This window comes from Tachyglossus aculeatus, chromosome X1 (assembly GCF_015852505.1).
Source record: "Tachyglossus aculeatus isolate mTacAcu1 chromosome X1, mTacAcu1.pri, whole genome shotgun sequence".
Taxonomy (NCBI): Eukaryota; Metazoa; Chordata; class Mammalia; order Monotremata; family Tachyglossidae; genus Tachyglossus; species Tachyglossus aculeatus.
Window position 1 is genome coordinate 61579451 of NC_052101.1, and position 17767 is coordinate 61597217.

General features: G+C 43.8%; 2 non-coding genes across 2 annotated transcripts; both read right to left on the reverse strand.

Moving 5' to 3' along the window:
• Positions 1–8186: 8186 nt before the first annotated feature.
• Positions 8187–8324, reverse strand: LOC119920529. The gene has a single exon (XR_005448269.1). It is a non-coding gene; the product is annotated as a small nucleolar RNA SNORA7 (small nucleolar RNA).
• A 2964-nt stretch (positions 8325–11288) lies between these two features.
• On the reverse strand, positions 11289–11426 carry LOC119920260. Its single transcript, XR_005448019.1, has one exon. It is a non-coding gene; the product is annotated as a small nucleolar RNA SNORA7 (small nucleolar RNA).
• Between the last annotated feature and the right edge of the window lie 6341 nt (positions 11427–17767).

A 17767-nucleotide genomic window follows, 5' to 3' on the forward strand; every position in this document is an offset into this window, starting at 1 on the left:
AGAAGTTAAGTGACTTGCCCAAAGTCACACAGCTGACAGTTGGCGGAGCCGGGATTAGAACCCATGACCTCTGACTCCCAAGCCTGTGCTCTGTCCTCTGAGCCACGCTGCTTCTCTTGGACATAGGACATAGGACATAGGAAAATGATAGAGGAAGGGAGTCTTTGTTTCATAAATAAATCGAAATTTAGATATACAAAAAATGGAACTATTTACAGAGAGTTTATGCATCTACAAAGTTTTCAAGTGACATATCGGCAAATACTGCAAGACTCAGTGAGCACTGGACTAACTGTATATTTGGAGGGTTTTTCTTAGCTATCCTAACTGCCAACAGATTCAGTTCATAAACAATTGGCTTCAATATTTTTAGTTAGTGAAAATAATATATTTTGAAATCTTATTTCAATGTTTATTTTAAATCATTTAAAGGGTACTCAGCCAATAAAATTTGGAATGGCTGAACATTCCTAGCAGGAGATCAGATTTACCTCAATTCTTCTGGCAATGATTATTGTTATCAATAGGTGTCCTGACCAGTGAATGTGGGTTAAATGTGGTCCTCTGTTCACACTGGATTTATAAAGTGAATTGTGTACAGAGATACTATATTATACCTGGGTCTTTTCTTGGGCTAATGATAAGGAAGTCAGTGAAATATGTTCTGTTTAACCTTGACCTGTGTGATTATGATGACTGCAATGATTTAATTTCCCTGAGTTTGTATTTTCTCTCTTCTATAAATGGAGATTATGGTTCCTTATTTTGGAGCTGACTGATTATTTAAAGAAAGACAATAACTTTCTAGGGCCACGTGAACATCAAACATGCCCTCTAGACTGTAAGCTCGTTATGGGCAGGGAACGTGTTTGCTAATTCTGTTGTACTTTCCCAAGCGTTTAGTACAGTGCTTTGCACATAGTAAGCACTTAACAAATGCCACTGATGGATTGATTGCTTAATCCTGGTTCAGACCACTCATCAGTTAGGTCAGAATTCTAACTCTGATGGTGATGTGTGACCTTGGGCAAGTCATTTCACTTCTCTGTGCCTCAATTATCTCATCTGTAAAATGGGGATTGAGACTGTGAACCTCTTTTAGGACAGAGACTGTGTCCAACCCGATTTCCTTGTATCCACCCTGGCACTTGGTACAGTGCCTGGCACATAGTAAGTGCTTAACAAATGCCACAATTATTGTTATCATTATACCAAAGGTTACGTGGATAGGGTGGTCACGGCACTAAAGAATCCCAGGCACACTTTGCCAGTTGGGTTTCATTGCAGTTTCTGAGCATATTGCTGCATGGACCCCTGATCTCCTCTATCAATTCAGTCATCTTGTTCCCCTCCTTAGTCCCTGTAAATACCAGAGCTGAGGTAAAGAGAGGCTAGGAATTTAAGAATAAAACTATCAGACATTAAGGTTCCTGGTCCCCTACATTCCACGGAAACTGTCCTCTCAAAGGTCACCAATGACCTCCTGCTTGCCAAATCCAATGGCTCATACTCTATCTTAATCCTCCTCGACCTCTCAGCTGCCTTCGACACTGTGGACCACCCCCTTCTCCTCAACATGCTATCCAACCTTGGTTTCACTGACTCTGTCCTCTCCTGGTTCTCCTCTTATCTCTCCGGTCGTTCATTCTCAGTCTCTTTTGCAGGCTCCTCCTCCCCCTCCCATCCCCTTACTAGAGGGGTTCCTCAAGGTTCAGTTCTTGGTCCCCTTCTGTTCTCGATCTACACTCACTCCCTTGGTTGACCTCATTCGCTCCCATGACTTCAACTATCATCTCTACGCCGATGACACCCAAATCTACTTCTCTGCCCCTGCTCTCCCTCCGTCCCTCCAGGCTCTTATCTCCTCCTGCCTTCAGGACATCTTCATCTGGATGTCTGCCCACCACCTAAAACTCAACATATCCAAGACTGAACTCCTGGTCTTCCCTCCCAAACCCTGCCCTCTCCCACCCTTTCCCATCACTGTTGACGGCACTACCATCCTTCGCATCTCACAAGCCCACAACCTTGGTGTCATCCTCGACTCCGCTCTCTCGTTGACCCCTCACATCCAAGCCATCACTGAAACCTGGCGGTCTCACCTCCGCAACATTGCCAAGATCCACCTTTTCCTCTTCATCCAAACCGCTACCCTGCTCGTTCAAGCTCTCATCCTATCCCATCTGGATTACTGTATCAGCCTCCTCTCCGAACACCCATCCTCCTGTCTCTCCCCTATTCAATCCATACTTCATGCCACTGCCCGGATTGTCTTTGTGCAGAAATGCTCTGGGCATATTACTCCCCTCCTCAAAAATCTCCAGTGGCTACCAATCAACCTACGCATCAGGCAGAAACTCCTCACCCTTGGCTTCAAGGCTCTCCATCACGTCACCCCCTCCTACCTCACCTCCCTTCTCGCCTTCTACAGCCCAGCCCGCACCCTCCGCTCCTCTGTCACTAATCTCCTCACCGTGCCTCGTTCTCGCCTGTCCCGCCATCGACCCCTGGCCCACGTCCTCCCCCTGGCCTGGAATGCCCTCCCTCCCCACATCCGCCAAGCTAGCTCTCTTCCTCCCTTCAAGTCCTACTGAGAGCTCACCTCCTCCAGGAGGCCTTCCCAGACTGAGCCCCCTCCTTCCTCTCCCCTTCCTCCCTCTCTCCATCCCCCCCCTTACCTCCTTCCCTTCCCCGCAGCACCTGTATATATGTATATATGTTTGTACATATTTATTACTCTATTTATTTTACTTGTACATATTCTATTTATTTTATTTTGTTCATATGTTTTGTTTTGTTCTCTGTCTCCCTCTTCTAGACTGTGAGCCCACTGTTGGGTAGGGACCGTCTCTATATGTTGCCAACTTGTACTTCCCAAGCACTTAGTACAGTGCTCTGCACACAGTAAGTGCTCAATAAATACGATTGAATGAATGAATGAATGAATGGTATATCAGAACCAGACATGGGACAGGGCATTTGAAACCAAGCCGTTGGGTATAAAACTGGATGGAGGGTAAATTTGTATGTGGGAGGATGGTTGGATGGTACCTCTTCCTGACAGGTATTCATCTTTATGAGTATGAATGTGCCATCAAATTTCTCTAACTTTCCCTCACATAACCCTTCATGGACCTGATGGACATCTATCCAAGACCTTTGTACTTTCCAACTTGGTGGCACTCGATCAGCTCTCCCTCTCCTACCTAACCTTGTTCTAGACCTGCGCACTTTGCTCCTCTAACTCCAACCTACTTATTATTCATCAGTCTCAACTCTCTCACTTTCAACCCCCTGCTCACACCCTCCTTCTGCAACCCCCTCCCTGCCTCTTCAGAACTGAAAGACCACCACCCTTCCCATATTCTAAACCATAGAAAAAATTGTGTCTCCTTCAAGGAGCCTTCCCTGATTAACCTCTCAACTCCCCACTCTATTGTCCCTTCTTTCTGCTCCACCTAGGCACTTGGATCTGTCCCCCAAACATTTTGATACTTCCTCCACTCCATCCCCACAGCATTTATGTCCATATCCCACTCTCCCACTTCTCCTATCTGTTATTTTAATGTCTCCCCAACAAATTTGTAAGATTCTTGAGGGCAGAGTTAGTGTCTACCAAATTTATTGTACTCTCCTGAGTGCTTAGTACAGTGCTCTGGAAACAGAACCCTCTCAATATATACCACTGATGGATGGATTGAATGCTGCATTTGCACACTTGCCTCCTTAAGACACAATACTTTTTCTGGACAACACCTATCCCTTAACTAGTCAGCCTCAGGATAGATCTTTTCTCCCAAAACACATCTTTCTTCAGCGTGTCACACTCCTACTCGCTCCTTCTTCCTTTCTGAACTTATGATGAATTCCTCCAGAGCTTGTTTCTCAACACCGCACGTTTGAAGACAGGCATTATTGTTTTTCATTCTTCATTGGCACTTGCAAATTGGCAGAATATAATCTAAAAAATTGGGTTTTAGCATGAAGCCATGTAATTCTAGAGGACAGAGTGTCTTTAAATTTCAATACTTACTCCTGAAAAATCAACCTTGAAAGTCAATAAAATCTTTAGCTAAATTCTATGGATTCAAGACGTGTAATGAGCCATTCAATAGAATTATGAGTTTAGTGAACTGAAACTGATAGGGCTGAAGCAGCATTTGTCAGGGATGTGGGCACAAGAAAAAGTAGGGTCACTTTTGTGATTACAGTAAAACCTCATTATAGAATCCTGAGGGAATCTAAAAATTTATATTTTATATGAGCAAAGCCTATACTAATAAAATTACTGTATACCAAATCAACTGGGTACTTAAGAGGAGAACCCTCTATTTTTCACAGGCAACTCAATAGAATGGAGAAAGGATCCTACAGCAGCTGTTCTGGAAAAGAAACAGGAACTATAGGCCATGCCCAGATAATTTCCTGCCAAATTCCTCCTTCTAGACAACTTGCCCAATTAAATCCCTATTGGATTTCCTTCCTGCATCCCAGGGTCTTGCTTTGTTTAGATTGTGGACTCCACTCCTAATCCAGCTCTTCAAGGACTTTGCCCTGATCCTTGATGTCAATGCAGTTCAGCCCTTCCCTGTCAAATGACCAGAAACTGGAATTCCCTCCCACCCATCTCTACCTTACCTGAGAGGAAGCTAGAGGAGCAGCATGGCATAGTGGATAGGGCATGGGACTGGGAGTGAGAAGGTCATGGGTTCTAATCCTGTCTCCACCACGTGCCTGCTGTGTGACCCTGGGAAAGTCACTTAACTTCTCTGTGCCTCAGTTACCTCATCTGTAAAATGGGGATTGAGACTGTGAGACCCACATGGGATAACTGTGTATCTACCCCAGTGCTTAGAGTGCTTGACATATAGTAAAGTGCTTAACAAATGCTATAATTGTCAATTATTATTATTACAATGTTTGTTAGCCTTTCTTTGGGTTTATTTTCACCTTGGATATACCCCTCGCAAATGATCTTTGGATTCTGAGGTGGGAGCAGGGGTCGTGGAGAACACTTGATTGTGAACCTGGGATAGGACACTGCCTCACTTGAATATCCTCAAGAGCTATTGGTTTCCTGGACCGTGCAATATGATAGTTATGGTATTTGTTAAGTGCTTACTATGTAACAAGCATTGATCACAACCCACAATGAGCTTACAATCTAGCGCACTGTGCTAAGTCCTTGAGAGAGTGCAATACACCAGATTTGATAGACATGTTCCTTTTTTTATGGTATTTGTTAAGTGTTTACTATGTGCCAGGCACTATACACTGTACTAAGCACTGGGGTAGATGCAAGCTAATCATGTTGGACACAGTCCCTTTCCCACATGGTGCTCACAGTCTTAATGCCTATTTTACAGATGAGCTCCCGAGGCCCAGAGAAGTGAAGTGACTTGCCCAAACAGTAAACAAGTGGCAGAGCGGGGATTAGAACCAAAGTCCTTCTGACTCCCAGGCCCATGCTCTATCCACTACTCATTCATTCATTCAATCATATTTATTGAGCACTTACTGTGTGCACAGCACTGTACTAAGCGCTTGGGAAGTACAAGTTGGCAACATATAGAGACGGTCCCTACTCAACAACGGGATCACAGTCTAGAAGGGGGAGACAGACAACAAAACAAAACACGTGGACAGGTGTCAAGTCATCACAATAAATAGAAATAAAGCTAGACAACTAGACAACACTGTTTCCTTGCCCACAACAAGCTGGATAAATAGAAACAGTAGTAGTTGTTGTAGTAGTAATAATAATAGCATTTATTAAGCACATACTGTGTGCAGAAAACTGTACCAAGTGCTAGGAGAAAATACACAGGTGCGAATTAGACACAGTCCATAGCCCTCATGGGGCTTGCAATCTAGGAGTATAAGTGGCAAGAATGGATTGGAGACAGACACATCAGGAATGATGAAACATTAAAACACAACATGGACAAATACACAAAATTATGCACAAAATCGGTTAGAGTGCTGCAGCTAGAATATAATTTCAGGCTCCACAGGGCTCAGGGTTCAGGACACACTCAACAGCCATCAGACTTTCTGGGATTTTGTGGAGGCCTCATTCTGTGGGTGCACACAGGAGCAGCTTTCATCCCTGGTCCGATGGGCACAGAGTATGTCAGGAGGAAGGACTCCCAGTGGTGGGAAGGAAGGCTGCAGATAACATGGTGATTTTCTCAGTAGGGATGGAAGGTGGGAATATCTTTTATCCTCATCTCGGCAGGCATAGAGCATGCAGGGAGCCAGGACCCTGGGGGATGGGAGGGAAGGCAGTGGTTGCTATGGATGCTTTTCATGGCAGCCTTGGAGTGCAGCTCAGAGAAATTGAGAGTTTAGTAAATTTTTCACAGACTCAGAAAATGGTCCATGAGAGGCTTTGGGTAATTCATGAAACAATTTTTCCATCTCTTATTGTTAAACTTCACAACAACTGGAAAATCCACCCTTTCCTCCCCATCCAAACTGCTACATTAATCGAGCACTTATCCTATCCTGCCTTGATTACTGTATCAGCCTCCTTGCTGATTAGCCTGCCTCCTGTCTCTCCCCACTCCCGTTCATGCTTCACTCTGCTTCCTGGCTCATTTACTACAAAAATGTTCGGCCCATGTCTCCCGACTCCTCAGGAACCTCCAGTGGTTGCCTATCTACCTCCGCATCAAACAGAAACTCCTTACCATCAGGTTTAGTCATTCAATCATATTTATTGAGAGCTTACTGTGTGCAGGGCACTGTACTAAGTGCTTGGGAGAGTACAATACAACAATAAACAGATTCCCTGCCCACAACGAGCTTACATTCTAGAGGGGAGAGAAAGCATTCAATCACCTTGCCCCCTCCTACTTCCCCTCGCTGCTCTTCTGCTATAACCCAGCCCTCACACTTTGCTCCTCTAAGCCAACCTACTCACTGTACCTCAGTTTTGACTATCTCACCACTGAACTCTTGCCCACATCCTGCCTCTGGCCTCGAATGTCCTCCCTCTTCATATCTGACAGACAATTACTCTCCCCTCCTTCAAAGCCTTACTGAAGGCACATCTCCTCCAAGAGGCCTTCTGTGACTAATCACCTCATTTCCTCTTCTCCCACTTCCTTCTGTTTCATGCTTGCATTTGGATTTGTTCCCTTTATTCACCCCTCCTTCATCCCCACAGCATTTATGTGCATATCCATAATTTATTTATTCATCTTAATTTCTGTCTTACCCTCTAGACTGTAAGCTCATTTTGGGCAGGGAACGTTTCTACCAACTCTGTTATTTTGTACTCTCCCCAGTGCTTAGTACAGCACTCTGCCCACAGTAAGTGCTCAATAAATACAATTGATTGATTTACTGACTGTTCACTCTTTGATGCCTTCTTAACTATGTAATCTTCTCATCCTTTGTCTATGTAACTATATGTCTACTGATGCAAATCCAGATAATTCAGCTTCCAAAAAAAAATCCTTCAGGTTTTTGGCCTGAAATTCCTGGGTAATTGAATTATCTGACCTGAAACACCTGGATGACTATATAAGTGATGTATCATTGCCTGACCCATAGGCTTGAAAATGGTTAGAGATCATAACAGCCATGCTAGATTTTGATTGTTGAAAGAACCATCAGCTCATATGCCGCAAACTTGAACTATCAAGGCTAGTAATGTATCAGAAAGTGGCATCCAGGCCACCAAAAAAACCCAAAGATCTTTCTTGTGAATGAAAGATCCTGCAAGACCCTCTGTAACAACATCACAGCAGCCCTACTGGAATACAGATTCCAAACTCTTCTCCAAAACATTGTTGGCCAGAGAGCCATCAAAAATTTGGAGATTGCGAAGAGACACCACCGATACTGCTTTCTTGAAAGTGACTCAAAGCAGCCATGGTGGGGGCTCATTGTGGGCAGGTAATGTGTCTACCAACTTTATTATACTGTATTCTCCCAGTTGCTTAGTACAGTGCTCTGAACACAGTATGATTAATTAACTGATTCATTGGAACTGTGGCTAAGCTGGTTCTTGTCTTGTCTCCATGGACAGATCTCTCCCAGAATGCCCCACCTCCATCCGCAATCATTCTTGGTAAAAGTACGGAAGTGGTTTGCCACTGCCTTCTTCCACACAGTAAACTTTGTCTCCACCCTCGACTCTCTCCCATTCTGCTGCTGCCCAGCACAGGTGAGTTTTGACTTGTAGCAAATTGCCTTCCACTCACTAACTGCTGCCCAAGCTAGGAATGGAATGGGTAGGCCTCTGCTTGACTCTCCCTCCCATAGCCAACACAAGTAGAGTACAGAAAACTCTCCAGGTGCGATCCTGAGAGGGGTTAAGCTGGTTACCTTGCATCTATCCCACCACAGGCCTTCACACAGAAGTATGGGCTTCCTAAATACCATAATTAATGCAAGCAAGAAAGCCCTCAACAACACATTGCAGCTCTTCACGATTATAAAACAGACCTGCAGATCAAGCTAGTAAACATGTGTGAGTAGTAGGGTGGCCATGTGTCTGATTTTGGAATGGATAATCTGTTTTTCAGATGGTATGTCCTCTGCCTTGTACAATATAGTACCAAGTGAAGCAGCGTGGTTTAGTGGAAAGAGCACGGGCTTTGGAATCAGAGGTCATGGGTTCAAATCCTGGCTCTGCCAATTGTCAGCTGTGTGACTTTGGGCAAGTCACTTAACTTCTCTGGGCCTCAGTTACCTCATCTGTAAAATGGGGATTGACTGTGAGCCCCCTGTGGGACAACCTGATCACCTTGTAACCTCTCCAATGCTTAGAACAGTGCTTTGCACATAGTAAGCACTTAATAAATGCCATTATACGTGCCTTTATGTCTGACACATTTACTTTCAGTATGCAGCTTCCCTCCATCTCTCCAAATTGAAGGCCTATAAAGCATAATGGTGCACAACATGACCATGAGATCTGGATTAACTACTGAAGACTTATACAGTTTCTTGAGCATCTCTGAGTCATCTATTAGTCATTAAATGGCAGGCAAAATCCTCAGGAAAAGCTCTGTTAGCTTTACCATCATCGAAGCAATGTGCTGTCCCTAGAAACATAACTTTGCTGGGTAGGTCACATGAGGAGAGTGGATAATAGAGGGATTGTCAGGCAACTGCTGAATGGTGAATGTAAGGGGATACAACAATCAGGGAAAGTAGAACAGATGTTTAGAAGACATAGTGAAGGGTGTTCTCAAACAATTAAATGCAGCAATAAGCTATAGCAACAGGGGCTTTGTGAAGGATTGGAGTCTAAGTGGCAGTCTAAAAAACAGACAACTTTCATTCAGTTGTATTTATTCGATCATATTTATTGAGTGCTTACTGTGTGCAGATCTCTGTGCTAATAGAGAAGCAGAGTGGCTTAATGGAAAGAGCATGGGCTTGGGAGTCAGAGGTCGTGGGTTCTAATTCCGACTCTGCCACTTGTCAGCTGTGTGACTTCGGGCAAGTCACTTAACTTCTCTGTGTCTCAGTTACCTCATCTGTAAAATAGGGATTAAGACTGAACCCCACGTGGAACAACCTGATTACCTACTATCTACCCCAGTGCTTAGAACAGTGCTTGGAACATAGAAAGCGCTTAATAAATACCATTATTATTGTTTATTACTATTGCAATATAACAATAAACAGACACATTCCCTGCCCACAATGAGCTTACAGTCTAGAGTACTGTAACTTCAACTAACACATCAGCTCAGCCACAAACTATAGATGTATGCCCATGTGGAACAGATTTTTGGTCTTGCTTTGGTCTCTTCAGGCATACACGCACTCCCTTGGTGACCTCATTCGCTCCCACGGCTTCAACTATCACCTCTACGCTGATGACACCCAGATCTACATCTCTGCCCCTGCTCTCTCCCCCTCTCTCCAGGCTCGCATCTCCTCCTGCCTTCAGGACATCTCCATCTGGATGTCTGCCCACCACCTAAAGCTCAACATGTTGAAGACTGAACTTCTTGTCTTCCCTCCCAAACCTTGCCCTCTCCCTGACTTTCCCATCTCTGTTGACGGCACTACCATCCTTCCCGTCTCACAAGCCCGCAAACTTGGTGTCATCCTCGACTCCGCTCTCTCATTCACCCCTCACATCCAAGCCGTCACCAAAACCTGCCGGTCTCAGCTCCACAACATTGCCAAGATCCGCCCTTTCCTCTCCATCCATACCGCTACCCTGCTCATTCAAGCTCTCATCCTATCCCGTCTGGACTACTGCATCAGCCTTCTCTCTGATCTCCCATCCTCGTGTCTCTCTCCACTTCAATCCATACTTCATGCTGCTGCCCGGATTATCTTTGTCCAGAAACGCTCTGGGCATATTACTCCCCTCCTCAAAAATCTCCAGTGGCTACCAATCAATCTGTGCATCAGGCACAAACTCCTCACCCTGGGCTTCAAGGCTCTCCATCACCTCGCCCCCTCCTACCTCACCTCCCTTCTCTCCTTCTACAGCCCAGCCCGCACCCTCCGCTCCTCTGCCACTAATCTCCTCACCGTACCTCGTTCTCGCCTGTCCCGCCATCGACCCCCGGCCCACATCATCCCCCGGGCCTGGAATGCCCTCCCTCTGCCCATCCACCAAGCTAGCTCTCTTCCTCCCTTCAAGGCCCTACTGAGAGCTCACCTCCTCCAGGAGGCCTTCCCAGACTGAGCCCCTTCCTTCCTCTCCCCCTCGTCCCCCTCTCCATCCCCCCCATCTTACCTCCTTCCCTTCCCCACAGCACCTGTATATATGTATATATGTTTGTACATATTTATTACTCTATTTACTTATTTATTTTACTTGTACATATCTATTCTATTTATTTTATTTTGTTAGTATGTTTGGTTTTGTTCTCTGTCTCCCCCTTTTAGACTGTGAGCCCACTGTTGGGTAGGGACTGTCTCTATATGTTGCCAATTTGTACTTCCCAAGTGCTTAATACAGTGCTCTGCACATAGTAAGCGCTCAATAAATACGATTGATGATGATATAATAATGATAGTTATGGTATTTCCTAAGTGCTTACTATATGTAAAGTATTGTTCTAAGCTCTTGGGTTTTGTCATGTCTTATGCTGTCGAGTCGTTTGTGACCCATAGTGACTGCATGGACACATCTCTTCCAGATTGCCCCACCTCCATCTGCAATCATTCTGGTAGTGTATCCATAGAGTTTTCTTGGTAAAAATCCAGAGGTTGTTCACCGTTGCCTTCTTCCATGCAGTTAACTTTAGTCTTCTCCCTCAACTCTCTCCCATGCTGCTGCTGCCCAGCACAGATGAGTTTTGACTTGTAGCAGATTGCCTTCCACTCACTAGCCACTGCCCAAGCTAGGAACGGAATGGATATGCCTCTGCTTGACTCTCCCTCCCATAGCCGAGACTGGTGGAGTACTGGAAACTCTCCAGGTGTGATCTTGAGAGGGAAAGCTCTAGGGTAGATACACGATAATCAGGTTTGGACACAGTCCCTGTCCCATATGGGGTTCATGCTCTAGATAGAAGGTAATAGGCTTTAATCCCCATTTTATAGGTGAGGAAATCTGAGGCACTAAGAAGGTAAATGACTTTCCAAGGTCGCACAGTAGACAAGTGGCTGATTCACAGGCCCGGGCTCTTTCCACTAGACCATGCTGCTTCTCTTGATAGGATTGCATCATAAAGAGCATAATCTCTGAAAACAAAATCAGTTCTTTCTATTTATTCTATATAATTTATATATGTGATGATGGAGTCTCCCTTCAAGAATGATAGTTGAGCCTCAATCCTGATACTTCAGAACCCAAGGCCTGCATTACAGAATTAAGTAAAGCAATAGCAGTCTGGGTGGCACCACTCACACTCACTCATCCTTTACAGTAATAATAATAATAACGATAATTGTGGTATTTGTTAAATGTTTACTCAGTGTCTGTACTAAGTGCTGGAATTGGGTTTGACACAGTCCCTTTCCCACTTGGGGCACACAATCTTAATACCCATTTTATAGATGAGGTAACTGAGGCACAGAGAATTGAAGTGACTTGTCCAGGGTCACACAGCAGACAAGTGGTATAACCGAGATTAGAACCCAGGTACCTCTGACTCCCAGGCCCCTGTTCTATCCACTAGGCCATGCTGCTTCCCTACTTCCTTCCAGTGGTCCCACTGGAGCACAGAATGTCCGAGCACAGAAAGCCATGAATTAAGTGACTAAAAGATGCAACATATTATGAAGTGCATGCAAAGGTATTTAACATGCAGGAACCATATATGGTCATAGTGACTGTGCATAGTGATGGCAGTCTCCCATGGTGCCATAACCCAGTAGCCTTTATATCAATCAATCAATCATATTTATAGAGTGCTTACTCTGTGCAGAGCATGATACTAAGTACTTGGGAGAGTACAATGTAACATGTTCCCTGCCCACAGTGAGCTTACAGTTTAGTGGGGGAGACTGTTTGTCACCACTGCAGCCTTGGCTGCCCATGTCTTTCAGCTGTTTTTCAGGATTCCTGCTGTACCTGGTCACCTCATGGAATGTCCGAGTTAGGTAGTTAGTTTGGGTATTTATTACCAACTTAATATGTTCCATGCACTGTGATGTGCTGAGGTATACAAATATTACAGGTCAGACTCAGTCCCCATCCCAATATTGGGTTTACAAGCTAGGTGGTAGTAGTCAGATAAAAATAATGATAGCAGTGGACTAAAATCCACAACAAGCAACAGAGTTGATAAACCAAGACAAATAAATGAACAGTTCCTGGATGGGGGAGTCCTCAGACTCCCTAGTACTTCAGGCCAATTGTCCTAATTTTCAAACCACTACAGCCTCCCCAGAGTTCAAAAGATATTGTAAATTCTTCCAGTATGGGGTGCTCTGAGATGCTGGGTGAGATATGTGGTGCCAGCAGCAGACCTGGGGCCCTGCTTTTAAGAGGGCGCTCAAGCCACATATATCTCAGTCCCCCTCCATTTTCTCCCTCTGGTGAGGCTAGTCAGGGCATGCAAGGTAGAGGGGCAGGGTTGGCAGTAAACCCTGGAGTCCTAGTCTTCAGAAGGCTCTAAGTCACCTGGGTTTCAGTTCTGTCTAGGTGGTTCTTCCTCCAATCAATCAATCAATCAATCAATCGTATTTTTGAGCACTTATTGTGTGCAGAGCACTGTACTAAGTGCTTGGGAAGCACAAGTTGGCAACACATACAGACAGTCCCTACCCAACAGTGGGCTCACAGTCTAGAAGGGGGAGACAGAGAACAAAACCAAACATATTAACAAAATAAAATAAATAGAATAGATATGTACAAGTAAAATAAATAAATAGAGTAATAAATATGTACAAACATATATGCATATATACAGGTGCTGTGGGTAAGGGAAGGAGGTAAGGCAGGGGGGATGGAGACGGGGAGGAGGGGGAGAGGAAGGAGGGGTCTCAGTCTGGGAAGGCCTCCTGGAGGAGGTGAGCTCTCAGTAGGGCCTTGAAGGGAGGACGAGATCTAGCTTGGAGGATGTGGGGAGGGAGGGCATTCCAGGCCAGGGGGATGACGTGGGCCAGGGGTCAATGGCGGGACAGGCGAGAACGAGTCACGGTGAGGAGATTAGCGGCAGAGGAGCGAAGGGTGTGGGCTGGGCTATAGAAGGAGAGAAGGGAGGTGAGGTAGGAGGGGGTGAGGTGATGGAGAGCCTTGAAGCCGAGGGTGAGGAGTTTCTGCCTGATGCGTAGGTGGCGTTGGTAGCCACTGGAGATTTTTGAGGAGGGGAGTAACATACCCAGAGCATTTCTGGACAAAGACAATCCGGGCAGTGGCATGAAGTATGGATTGAAGTGGGGAGAGACACGAGGATGGGAGATCAGAGAGGAGGCTGATGCAATAGTCCAGACGGGATAGGATGAGAGCTTGAACGAGCAGGGTAGCAGTTTGGATGGAGAGGAAAGGGCGGATCTTGGCAATGTTGCGGAGCTGAGATTGGCAGGTTTTGGTGATGGCTTGGATGTGAGGGGTGAGCGAGAGAGCGGAGTCGAGGATGACACCAAGTTTGTGGGCCTGTGAGACGGGAAGGATGGTAGCGCCATCAACAGTGATGGGAAAGTCAGGGAGAGGGCAGGGTTTGGGAGGGAAGACAAGGAGTTCAGTCTTGGACATTCTGAGTTTTAGGTGGCGGGCAGACATCCAGATGGAGATGTCCTGAAAGCAGGAGGAGATGCGAGCCTGGAGGGAGGGGGAGAGGAGGGGTAGAGAAGTAGATTTGGGTGTCATCAGTGTAGAGATGATAGTTGAAGCCGTGGGAGCGAATGAGGTCACCAAGGGAGTGAGTGTAGATTGAGAACAGAAGGGGACCAAGAACTGAACCTTGAAGAACCCCCACAGTAAGGGGATGGGAGGGGGAGGAGGAGCCTGCAAAAGAGACTGAGAATGAACGACCGGAGAGATAAGAGGAGAACCAGGAGAGGACGGAGTCAGTGAAGCCAAGGTTGGATATCGTGTTGAGGAGAAGGGGGTGGTCCACAGTGTCAAAGGCAGCTGAGAGGTCAAGGAGGACTAGGACAGAGTATGAGCCGTTGGATTTGGCAAGCAGGAGGTCATTGGTGACCTTTGAGAGGGCAGTTTCCGTGGAATGTAGGGGACGGAAGCCAGACTGGAGGGGGTCGAGGAGAGAGTTGGTGTTGAGGAATTTGAGGCAGCGCATGTACACGACTCGTTCAAGGAGTTTGGAAAGGAATGGTAGGAGGAAGGTGGGGCAATAACTAGAAGGTGAGGTGGGGTCAAGAGAGGGTTTTTTGAGAATGGGAGAGACATGAGCATGTTTGAAGGCAGAGGGGAAGGAACCAGTGGAGAGTGAGCGGTTGAAGATGGAAGTTAAGGAGGGGAGAAGGAACGGAGTGAGAGATTTCATGAGATGAGAGGGAATGGGGTCAGAAGCACAGAAACCAGAAACCTTCACCACCGATAGCATAGCCTCAGTTGGTATTCCCCTATCTATGGAGCCAGGAAAAGAACATAGGTCTCTTGATTCCCAGCGCCAAGCTCTTTTCACTGAACCAACAGCGTTTGCATGCTTTTATCTTCTTAATTCAAAGGGAAAAAGGATCATTCAGTAGCTGAGTCAAAAATGGAAATGTACAATGCCCATAGAATCTGGGCATTTTCTCGAAGAAAATGCAATATGTAAAATGAAAATGATATAATTTACAAAATTAAGAAGAGTAAAATTCCATTTTGTGCTACATTTGAAATTTAACAGAAAATGATAGATTTAATATTATTTTTTCCTCAGGAATTTATTTTTTATACACAATACCATCAATTTTGATTAAGTCTATAAATAATTCAATACTCCCATAGAAACTTAGCATAGCCATTACAATATCAGAGTGGCTCTTTTTCTCCCTTTTTCCTCCTTAGCCACTCAAAACATTTTTTTTGAAGGAAACTCTTCACCTTTCTGCCTATGAGCATTTGGCAGTTTCTATTTTGTAATAATAAAAATAAATGGAAAAATACATGCAAAGTGTCTCAAACATCTTTTATGGTTAAGAATAAACAAGAAGAGATTTTTTTTCCATTCATTCATTCTAAAAGCTTATCTGAATAAGTCCCTGTGTTCAACATCAAAGTCTAATATGCTAAATACAGGATTTCTCAGCCCTAGCTTCAGTGGAACATAAAGAATGATGCATGGAGCAAACAATTCAGTTACCATATTTTAGTGCCTTTTCCCCCTTTTAGATTTATTTTATCTTCACAACTGTTTTTGCTGTTTTATATGGCTTCCAGTATGGTAAAAACTATTTTTGGTCTGTAGTTCATGAAACTTTTGGCTGAGGATATGATGTTTTTCAGTTCAATGCCACAATCTTTGTTAAAAAAATTAATAAAACTAATAATATGTTGGGTTGCTGATGTGGGATACTGAAGCTCTGCAATCCCATGGTCCCAGCCCTGGTCCCTGTGGATTTTGGCTAAAAGGAGTTAAAGAAAAGTTCACTTTTCTCTCTTAGAAGGGTCATCGCCCTCTTTACCCGTAACAGTAACACTGATTAGTTGTACTTTTATGATGTAATTTCATTGTCACTTTATCCTATGTACTAAATCATGAAAACAAAGTCACACAAAATTTAATTCTGCAAATCAAAAAATTATGTGGCCGGGGAGATTTTTCTCCTTATATTTAGCTTTAATGTTTTCTAGGATGGTACCAAAGTTTCAGCCATAAGTGATTACTCAGCTTGGAAGAAGCATACTTAATAAGTAGGAACAAGACATTGAACGATCCATCAGAATGCTCCTGCTGCCTCTCCATTCATATAACATTAAAAACACATTTTGGTTAGATTGTTGATTAAGGCAGAAGCTTTCCTGTTGTAAGGCAGAAAGTTATGACAAATTCAGGAAAAAGAAGATTTAAAAAGTATTTCATGACTTCAGTCCTTGCAAAGAATCAATCTTCTGTAAAGTTACCCTTAAGGAAAAAAGAACATTCAGAAAGTGAGGCTCTCAGAAGAAGAATTAGACTTGGCTAAGCTCCATGGTACAAAAACCTACAGTCATAGTATATAGATTTCAGAAGAGTAGGAATCCAAGAAGGGTGACATAAAAGTTGTCAATCCAAAAAAAAAACCCTATCTCTTGATGTCAATTTCTCGTTATGCCATTTGTTTTTCTTTTGCAGTGTTTTAATAATATTTATTACCATAAATGAATTATCCAGGACTTTTTAAATGGCAGAAACTTAACACATTCTTTAGCACCACCACAAATGATTCCAGCTCCAGTGCACAAGATACAATACAAAATGTAAAAGGGAATGTTTGTTTTGAGAACTTTGGAAATACTTTTTTTCTTTATTTTCACTTTATGTCTGAAAACTCTGGAATTTAACTAACTTACGAGGCACTTAAGGCTGGTAGCAATATTGAAAAAGAAATATGATAATCACATGCTGCCAGAGTATTCTATACCTCTCTCTTTTCCAGCTCTAGTTTCACATGTGTTGGGTCAATGGAATATTCAATAGACATTTATAGGAAATAAATTGAGAGATGAATGTAAACCATATGGCATCTGGAGGTTTATTTGTAAGGCCCCTGCATCAAAGCTTTCTCCAGATCACACCATATTAGCTATGTTTTTCCAGTCCAACAGAATCAGGAAGGTAACCACAGACTTCCTTGATGGAAAACACATGAAAAACAGAACAAATCTTAATGTGTAGCTGGGGTAACTGTTCAAGTAGCATCACTTAAAGTGATTTTATTACTATTGTGTAAAAGATATTATTTGGCAGAGCCTGAAAAACCAAAACAAGTCCATTTTTCTCAGTATTTCTTTCCAAACAGTGACACAAGCTCTTTAAATCATTCATGGCAATAGAAAGGTGCTTCAAAGCAGTCTATTTTAAAAAGGTTTTTTTGAGGAACGACATTCCTTGATCAGGAGAATATACGATTTCTCCATTTGAGAGTAACATACCATTCAAATATTCTATTGTACACATATATGGAGTTAGCTGGAGTAAGACCTTTAGAGTCACATTATAAGTAATAGTTAAAAACATTGACTGGACAAAATGAGAAATGATTCTCAGCCTTATTTGTTTAAAAATCCTCCTCAACCTTGAATGTGCTCCACTTTCTGCAGTTTGGCAACTGCTAGTATTACATCTGATATCAAATTAATTCTCATGCAGCATGTTATATAAATCATTATGAAATGTCAAAAGCTCATACTTTTTTTAAGTTTTCACTTACTTCCCAAATAGTTTCCATTTTTCAGTGTCAA